A 10,079-nucleotide genomic window follows, 5' to 3' on the forward strand; every position below is an offset into this window, starting at 1 on the left:
CTGTTCTTGATATTGCTAGGATTGTGCTCATATATATATATATATATATATATATATAAATAAAAAATAAAAAGGAAGTGTTGTTGCAATCTCTCTTTGCAAAGGTTGAAGTCTTAGCTGAAACTTCATGTTATTACAGGGGTTTTCACTTAATGGCTTAGGAGAGGAAAGGGTTTTCTGTTTACAACAGAAACTGTAGTTTAGTAGGCTCACAATTACACAATTCAATCACATTTAAGTTTTTTAGGTTTACTGGAACAGCAGAATTTTTAAAGCAAATGTGTGTGCCTTTCCTTCTAGAGTATATATAATGAATCATAAAAGATAAGCCTTAAACAGTTCTTTAATCTGCAGTTTTATTATGTCTGAATAAAAAAAAAAAAGCCAAAACCATAGAGTTTTTCTGCAGACAGACAGGAGGTGCTCTTGGAAAAGCCTCAGTGCTTGTTCAGATCTGCTACAGCCCAGCTGCCACAGCCAAGAGGTCAGTGTGGTCTGACCAGCACACGTCGCTGTGCAGGGGTGTGTCCATGACCTGTGCACAGACACCAGCAGTGCTGCTTAGCAAGACCTGGGCTTGTACAGGCGAGTTTCAGGTCTGCTCGAGGTAGTCACATGTGTGCAGAGTTTGGCAGAACAGATGCTGCCTCAGTGATTCCATGTAGCACAATTCTGAGCACTTAAGTTGTTGGCATCATCTACCAGAGATGCAGCGGTTAGAGCCTTCTGTCTTGGTATTCTCTTTCATGAAGTGTTGACTTCATATACACTGTAGTTTTATTGAGAGCGTGAAATACATCTGAAGAGTATTTCCTGTTTAAATACTAAGTTCTGTGCTAACCCCATTTCCCTCTTCTTTATTTAACAGTTTCAAAATAAAAGGTTTCTTCAGTTGTGTTTTTATGCAAAATTAGGATAGGGATCAATGTATGTGTGTTAGTATGTTTTCTATAGCCTGATGTTCATAAAACACAGGTGATAGATTTAACTTATTAATTGATTTGGTTTGTGTAGTTAGGATTTGTGTTGAACTCTTAACAGTTTGGGGTGAAACAAGCTGTTTGTTCTAATGTAGCAGGGGAAAATGAATCCCCTTCTCTGTTCCTGTGCACTTTGGTAAAGGAAGCATTTAGTTGCTAATTTTACAGGGAGTACTTTTAAACCACAAAGTGATTTTACAAAGACTTGATCTGGAAGTAGCATTAAAAGTTCAATATGGAAAGGTGGCTTGTAGCTTCCCTAAGGAGCTGAGTTCTCCGTTTTTCAGGTAACATCAGATCAAACCTGTGGCAACTTCAGTGACATAAGCATTTAGTCTTTTTCTCAGAGGTCCTGCCAGCTGAAGGAGCTGAAGTAGTCTGAATGCTGCATAAAATTATCAGCCCTGTTTGTATCACACTGGTCTTGTAAATACAGTGAAAAGTACTGGCAGTTCTTTAAACTTCCTTTACAAAAGGAAAAGAAATATTGACAATTGAAAACTAAAAATAAAGGCTGACCAGCTAACAGGAAGAGCTGAGACCTAATACTTCCCAGCTTCATATAACTCTTTCAAAACTACTTGCAAAATCCAGTCCTTAAGTTTGAAGTTTGGTAGGCTGTCAAATCTTTGATCTTTAGTTTTATGGGAAGATAATTATTTAAAGGCCAAGTAGGAACACAAATTGAGTATTATGGTTGGTATTTTGTATTAAGGATATGGAGTGTGTCCTGTGCAGGGCAACAAGGCTTGTGAAGGGTCTAGGAAACTTGCCTTATGAGGAGCTGCTGATGTAGCTGGGTTTCTTTAGTCATGAGGAGGCCCAGGGGAGACCTCATTGCTCTCTACAGCTCCCTGAAAGGAGGCTGTAGTGAGGTGTGGGTTGGTCACTTCTGCTGTCCCTGCAGTGATAGGACCAGAGGAAATGGCCTTCAGCTGAGACAGGAGAAACAGATATTTGAAAAAAAAATTCACTGTTAGTGTGCTCAGGCATTGGAATAAGTTGCCCTGGGAGTTACCATCCCAAGTGGAATTACCATCTCTGGAGGTGTTTAAGAGGTATCTGGATTTGGTGCTGAGTGGTGTGGGTCAGTGGTTCAGGGGTTACAATGGTAGTGGTGGGTTGATTGTTGGACTTGACAGTCATAAAGGTCTCTTCCAACCTTGATGATTCCATGGTTTTACAGTTATACAGGTTTGATATTTTGATATCAAAATCCAGTCAGCTTTGAAGGTAAAGTATACTTAGCTTCTTTGAGGGTAAATCTATGGCATAGATATCCAAATACCTAATTCTATTAAAAGACTTCACTGGTGAAGCTTGTGTCATGGTTTTTTTTTTTTTTCCTGCCAGCAAGAATAAGTCTGCAGAGACGAAAAGAGAGGATGGTCATGTCTTTATACTTTGAAAAACAGCAGTAAGTTTAAGTAATTTGCTCTTTTTAGAAACAAATATTTTCATTTAGTTAGAGCTTCAGTAATCTGGTTTGCCTTAAGATGGTGGAGTAAAAGCACCTACTTTTCAAATGCTTTCTTTTTTCTTGTGGTTTGTCCTTCAGGTTTTCATCTCATCTACACAAAAGGCTGTGGCTTGAATCCAAGATTAGTCAGGATAAAATAAACAGCCGGTGAAATTATGGCCTCTTGAACCTGTGGGAGAGGACGGCATGCTTTTTGTTAGGCCATAAAAGTGGGAAGAGTTCTGCTGTCACACCTGCTGCTATAGCAGTGGCAGCCCTGTTCTCGGAGGTCGGTGGCCATGGGTGAAGGTTGGCTCAGCTGCCCTGAACCACCCTTTCCAGCTGAAAGTCATCTCCGTAACTGAGCACGGGAATTTTGTCATTCTGCTCACTGTGTACCAGAACTGTGCTAGTCAAAACAAGCGGTGACCTGTACAATGCTCTACACTTTCCCCTGTCAGTTTGCAAAGGAAAAAAAACAAAAAGGGCATTGCAATGCTTCCTTACTGTTCCAAGTGTGCATTTATTAAGAGGTCTGTTGCTGTCCTCCTGGGCTTGAGCCAACACTGAGGTTGCTGTGTGGATCTTTTATCCATCCATTCGTGTGTGTGTTGTCCTTGGGAAGGCCACTACCCTTTGCTCCAGATTTTCTCCTGATGCTTAGAGATACATTCTGAAGTCAGTTCCTGGGAGGGTTTTTGGCAATTTGGCATAAACTACCCATGACTAAAAGTGCTTTTAAGGACAAGGGAGGGACAAACCTGCATTCTTCATACATTGCTGTGTCTATCATTGTTACAAGGGGAAGAGCGTGGCTTGCAGACTGTAATGCCCCTGGATAATATTTCAAAGGCTACATAATATATATAGTAACCTTTGTAGCAGTTTGCCTTGTTATTTGGTAACATATTACATTGTATCAGTGGAAGAGATCTCTGATACAGTACTGACAAGGGATTCTTACCTACCTGAAAATAGCCCCTGAAGGAATTTCCCTTAATATTAAGAATACACCAGGGTTTTAATTTTTTTTTGTCACTGTTATTTAATTATGTGTGTGGTTTCCTCAGTAATTTTCCTCCAAACGTGCTTTGTGGAAATACAAGCAGTCAAGTGGTCTCACTGGACACTGCAGTATTCTCCAATAGCAGCTGAGAGAAGTCTGGCTTCTGTCAAACCAATAAATAAAGTCCAAAATGAGTGATCATAGGAACGAGAGCAAGAGCATTAAAATGCATAGAAGGAAGAGTAAATTGAATAAAGGAATATTAAATTCTGCACAAGTGAAACAAAAATTTCCATGTACTAAGTGGTCCTTTAAACAATTTTCCTCTACAGATAAATGTCAGATTTTCATTGTTTAATTACAGTCTGAAGTGCAGGCTGGAGATGAAAAGAAGTCTGATTATGTTCGGACTAAAGAGGAACAGAAGACTGAATATAGAAATAGTAAAGGCAAAGAGTATATTAATTTGTGCTTGGTCTGGCTTCATTGCAGTCATAATTAGAACTGCAGCATGTTCAGAAAGTAATTTCTTTGAGCAGAAAGGTTTAGGGTCAATTACCTGTTTTGCAGCCAATTTTTCTGTGTAATTTTTCCTGTTTCTGCTTTATTTCGGGTGCATTCAGCGGGACTTAGATAAACCATTATTTAGTTGCAAAGACTTGTGGAGATTTCTGGCTGTATGTTTAATTCCTTATGGAAAATGAAGGAAGAAAATTTCCCCTATAAGAGGGCTATAAACCTCTTATATGTTACAATGAGGAAGATCATATCAAAACTTTACCCATATTACTTTCTGATAATATTGTAGATTTTCACACACTAGATAGGAAGCTCTCAGCTTCTCACAATTTCATCAAAATATGTAATTAAATCATTATAAACTTGTTAGGTATGAGAAAATGCAACATGTCAACTTATGTCAGACTAACAATACAGACAACAGAAAAAAAGGACTCTAGAAATTGTGAGGTTCCCTTTGCAATGCCTTTAATGTGTGTTCAGAGAAGAAGCCATGTAGAAAGGCCTCAGGTGGGCAGAACTGTGACAGGTATGCTTCTCAGTACTGCTTTGCTTTAGCTGCTGCGCAAAAGGCAAAATTGAGGGAATGTGTGGCTCCAGTGACAAAACACTTGACACATAGTTGTAAAGGGTGCATTACCCGCCTTTGTCATATGGGAAACATGTTCTGATGCATCAGCTACATCAAATGATGAATCATACTTTAAAGCATGCTGTTTGATGTACTTCCCATTGCCCTGAGAGAGATTTGTTTGAAATTCTGTTTTAAGATGCAGGTTGTGATTTCTTTCACTATTTTTCTAAACCACATTTCAACGAGTATTTCAAACTACAAACACTTAAAATAGAGAAGAAACACGCAAATGTCGGCACATGTTTTTTCTCCATTTCAGGGCAGAGCACCTCAAATATGCAGGAGAAAAGGAGTGCAAAAAAAGCCCCCAAAACCTGGGGAAAGAGTAAACAACATTGTGTCTGTGATCAAGACATCCAGTAAAGCTTGCTGCAGATTTCATCATTTTGTTGTTGTATAATTCCATTCATTTAAAACTCACTTTTCTAACAGGTGAAGTAATTTATTAAATATACAGTAGCCAAAACCACAAAAATTAAGTCATATGGTCTCTCAGGGTTTTCTCCTAAGTGTTATTTCCTCTACTCCATGTCAAAGAAAGAAGATAATTAGGGAAAGGCAAAATTAAAACAACAACAACAACTACAATAAAAAATAGCATTTGAACTGGATAGTTTTGGCCCAGATGTAATATCTGGAACAGATTTGAAACTAAAATCCCACTGAATCCTAAAAAACCCCACCTTTTTGGAAATAATGGGGCTCTGCAAATTTTAGCAACAAGAAAAAAAATTTAAGAATTTTTGTGCTTCTTTATGTATTTGTTTTATTTAGAGGACTGTTTCATATATAGAAATTGCTAAGGGCTGCTAAGTAGAGGTGGAAAAGCTATCTTAAAAGTTATTAAACAGGTGAAGAAATAATGTTTTGTGTCCATTCCAATTTGAATTTAGGAATAAACTAGGATAAACTAAACAGTTTAAATAAATCTCCAAGGCAGTGTCCATATACATAAGGAAATGAAGAAGAATGAGCTGTAGTACTAGCTGGTGTAAAATAGCACACTTATGTGCTATGATTATTCTGCAAATATATGCCCTCAGAAGGTATATAAGGTAGGGCTGGGACAATTTAACAGCTACAACCAGAGCTAAGAGGAAAATACAGACAGAGTATCAAAAAGAGCATGAAATGCAGCTCTCACTGATGTCAATTACTGTGATCAGTGACTTCTCATAGTGAAGAATTGTCTCCTGTAAAGCAGACACACTTTTTGTTAGGATGTTTGAAATCTTAACACCCACAGTATCAGAACATGTTCAATAGAAACATTAGAACGAGTAGGAATGAGGATTCAGATGGAGGCTTGGAATATAATGTGTTATACCAGATATATATTTGTTAAAGTAATTTAGAAGCAATGTGCTTAACCACACTGAAGGCAGCAGAAGCTGAAAGGGAAGGAGATTCCTACATCTCCACCACTGCTTACAAGAAAATGAGGAGACAAGGAGAAAGAGAGAACAAAAAGAGGTGTTGTGCTGCACTTGGTGGGAGTGTACCTATATCCTTCTGTACGATCTTTACATAAGAAGTGAGATCCATAATCTCTACGGTAAGAAGTGTTCCTGCCAGGTGACAAAAGCTGAAAATCCAGGGAGATGCTGGTCTTCTTTTTTTGTCTTAATGTTTTTTGTATGAGCATTGCACATTGGAACTCCACCTGTGTGTGGTGTGTTGGCACTGGTTGGATGCCAGGTACCCACCAAAGCTGCTCTATCCATTCCATCCTCAGATGGAAAGGGGAGAGAAAATATAACAAAAGGCTTGTAGGATAAGGACAGAAAGGGACCACTCACCTGTTACCGTCATGGGTAAAATAGTATCCATGTGCAGAAAGTAGCTGAATTTGTTAGAAATAAGATCAGACTAAGGTAATGAGAAAATAAAACCAAATCTTAAAATACCTTCCCTACACCCTTCCCTTCTTTCCAGACTTGTCTCTTGGTTTTCTCTGCCCCTTCCCCCTGTAGAGGGGTAGAGAATAGGTCCTGTTCGTGCTTTACTCCTCACACTCATCCTTTGCTCCAGTGTGGGATCCCTCCTCTGGGACACAGCTCTCCACAAAGTTCTCCAACATGAGTTTTTCTCACAGACTTCATAAATTACTCCAGCATGAATCCCTTCTGCAGCGTACCATCCTTCAGGACCTGGCTGCTCTGCAGTGGTCTCCTGTGGGGTCACAAGTCCGGCCAGCAAACCTGCTCCAACTGGGCTCCTCTCTTCACAGGTCCTGCCAAGAGCCTCCAGCAGAGGTTTCCCACAGGGTCACAGTCTCCTTCAGGCACATTTATCTTCTCCAGAGTGGGGTCCTCCATGGGCTGCAGGTGGATCTCTGCTCTGCTGTGGAACCACATGGGCTGCAGGGGCACAGCTGCTTCACCATGGTCTGCACCAGGAGCTGCAGGGGAATGTCTGCTCCAGCCCCTGGAGCACCTCCTGCTCCTCCTTCTCACTGACTTTGGAGTCTGCAGGGCTCTTGCTCTCATGTGCACTCACTCCTCCATTCTCTGGCTGTGACTGCTGCTGCACAGGTGTTTTCTCCTTTCTTGAGTACATTGTTCCAGAGGCACTGCCACCTGATGGGCTTGACCTTGGCCACTGGATGGACCATCCTGGAGCCAGCTGGCATTGGATCTTCTTTTCACAGAAGCCCCCCAGCCACCAAAACCTTGCAGTGCTAAACCAATGCAGCACACTCTTTATGAACTCCATGCAGAGCCAGTTTCACAGATGTTGTAAAGTTACTGGTTGTTAACACTGTATTAGCTTGGGTTATTTAATCCTTACCCAGCGGATGGATTCTGAGCATACTACTCCTGAAAAGATAATGGCTAAAAATTATTTGCAGGGACTTTTATGGTATTTTCACAAAGCTAAACAAAAGAAAACTCAATCCCACGTGAATCAGTGGGATTCCACTGTTCCCATTCCACATTTCAGGTTAATTCAAAAGCTATTCAGGAATGTGAGAGGAATTTCTTTTGAGTATGAAGTTCTAGTTCTGCTTACCTATGTAATGTTGGCCCACAGCGGACTCCGACTTGGGTACAAGAGTCAAAACAGACTTAGACTATGTACAGAAAAGAGGTTTTTTCCTCTATCTTTTCCGTCTGTTGGACACTGTCTGTCTTGTATTTCTTCCATCCTGATTTTTATAATTTTCTTGCTGAGAACCAAAATTCCTCATTTTTTTTCAATATATAGGGACTGATGCTAACCATGTACCGAACACCTCAAATGATTCTTTTAGAGTGATTAATGTTTCTGCTACCCCTGCTGAATTATGAGCAGAGTTAACAGCAGCCTACTCCATGCTAGATAACTGTATATGCATCATGTAAATCACTGTGGATATCCTGAGTCCATTAAAACCAGAAAGGCTGGTGCTTCTTGTTGCCTTATCTTTGCTCATCAATCTCACAACAAGGAAGAAGAAAGGTGCTCTACGGAAATACAGTTTTAAAGCCCCCAGTTGTGTGGCCCTCACCCACACCATTACTGCCACAGCAGTGGGAGAGGGCTTTCAGTAAGGAGTGCCTTACTTCCTTAAAGCATGACTTCATATGAAAATTTCAGCTGTGGCATAGAATTTGAACTGGACAGCATTAGAACAAATACATGCTTCCGCTTATATAAACAGCCTAATTAAATCCACCGCTTAAAAGCTTGCAGAACTGGCAGCATGCTTTATAAGGACAGTTTGCCAAGGAAATGAGGAACTTGGGACTAAATGTTTTTTTCTGTCTTGTGTACAGGAGCAATATTATTGATTTCACCTTCTTGCATAAAGCAAGCAGAATTTGGCATAATCTTCAAACCATGCCAAGCTCCTGTGTGCACTGCATGCCTTTGGGTATGCAGTGGTCTAAAAGCAATAGAGAAATCAATAGAAAGCATGCATAACCACTCATTTTATTTCTGGAGCCATTTTAAATTTTACCCTGGAAAAGATCTGTATAGATCTTCAACATGGTGATTGATTTACTTTCAGAGAAAGTAGCTCTGTGCTTCATGTCTTGTGTGTTTTATCTCTACTGACAATGTGGCTGTTATCTAAGAAGTATATCTAGCACAGTTAAATATATACATATGTGTGTGTAATGCATCAGTCCAAAAAGATAGCCATAGAACCAACTGCAGAGAACACCAACAAAGCCTTTTTCAGACCTTCTAACCTGTGCTTCTACATGGCATTTTGGTATAGAGCAATAAAATAGTCCAAGAAACTTGACAAAGCTTCACACTACAGAATGCTTTCTCAGCTGTGCAGCTGTGGGCATGCTGCTTCACAGCCAAGTTAGACAGTGTAACTTCCCTCACTTGTTATGCTCATATTTATGCCTTTGCATATGGCATATTAATGCTTTAACAGGTAGCACCTGACTTAAAGGGTATTTTGAACAATGTGTTTGATTTTATGAACTGTACATTTGGCACAATAAAGTATTCTAGTTTTCCGCCCATCTGTGTACCTGAACAACCTTAGATGGACACAAACACTAACACAGTTGTCTTGTGGCTTTCACCTGTGCTCTTGGCTCCTTTATTATATGTAATAATGTGTCTTTGCAGGAAAAACAGGAAAGCTAGAGATGTGAATGGAGAATTGATCGTTGGCATTCTAGGTAAAATCCTGATTCCATAAGAAGTGCATTCTCAGAGCCCCAAACAGCAGACAGTACTCTGCCGTATTTCCAGCTGACCCTAGGGAGCGCAGTTAATGAAACCACGTGAGGGACAGTCGAGGCAGTCCCTAGGGCACTGCTCAGGGAAGCGCATGGCATGGGAGCAGGGAGGGATAGTTGTACCCACACTCAGCCCACAGCTGCTGTTACTGGCACTTGGGAGTGGGCTGTGCAGCACTTGGGAGTGCTCAGTCCAAACCTCCTTGCACAGTCATTCCGAGATTTTCAATATCCCAAACAATGCTTTTGCCATGATAGCCATAGTGCAATGGACAGGACTGGATCCTGCCAGCGTCATCCAGCACCTTGGTCAGTAGTTGGCCCTCTGTTAGACAGGAGTGGTTAGCAGTGACCAGCCTCAGGGTCACTGGCCATTCCTGGTGCCTGAGCGCGAGCAGAGCGAGGAGCTGCTGGGGAAGGCATGGGAGGTGATTGGTGTTTTGTGGGATATGGTCATCGCCCCAACATGAAGAGCTGGTTAAGACAACATTGCAGAGGATTTCTGGAAAGATCATAACACTCCTCAATGGCTGTCTCCAGACCCCTGGAAATCCACAGGGTTTTTTTAGTTCCCTTCAGTAGCCTGGAATTTAGCCATTCCTGCCTGGAATTTCCTTATCAGCTAAGCCAGGTGAACACCACAACCAGAGGAAGAGCTAGGAAAAGCAATTTATATTGACCACAGAAATTCTTCCCTTTAGCTAAAATTTTCTTCCTTTAGCTAAAGAATTTTATGTGATCCAACAGCCTCTGGGCTTACAGAGCCCTCTGTCATTGAACAATCTGTCAGCAG

The sequence above is a fragment of the Onychostruthus taczanowskii genome, unplaced genomic scaffold (genome assembly GCF_017590055.1).
Source record: "Onychostruthus taczanowskii isolate IOZ18803 unplaced genomic scaffold, ASM1759005v1 scaffold167, whole genome shotgun sequence".
Taxonomy (NCBI): domain Eukaryota; kingdom Metazoa; phylum Chordata; class Aves; order Passeriformes; family Passeridae; genus Onychostruthus; species Onychostruthus taczanowskii.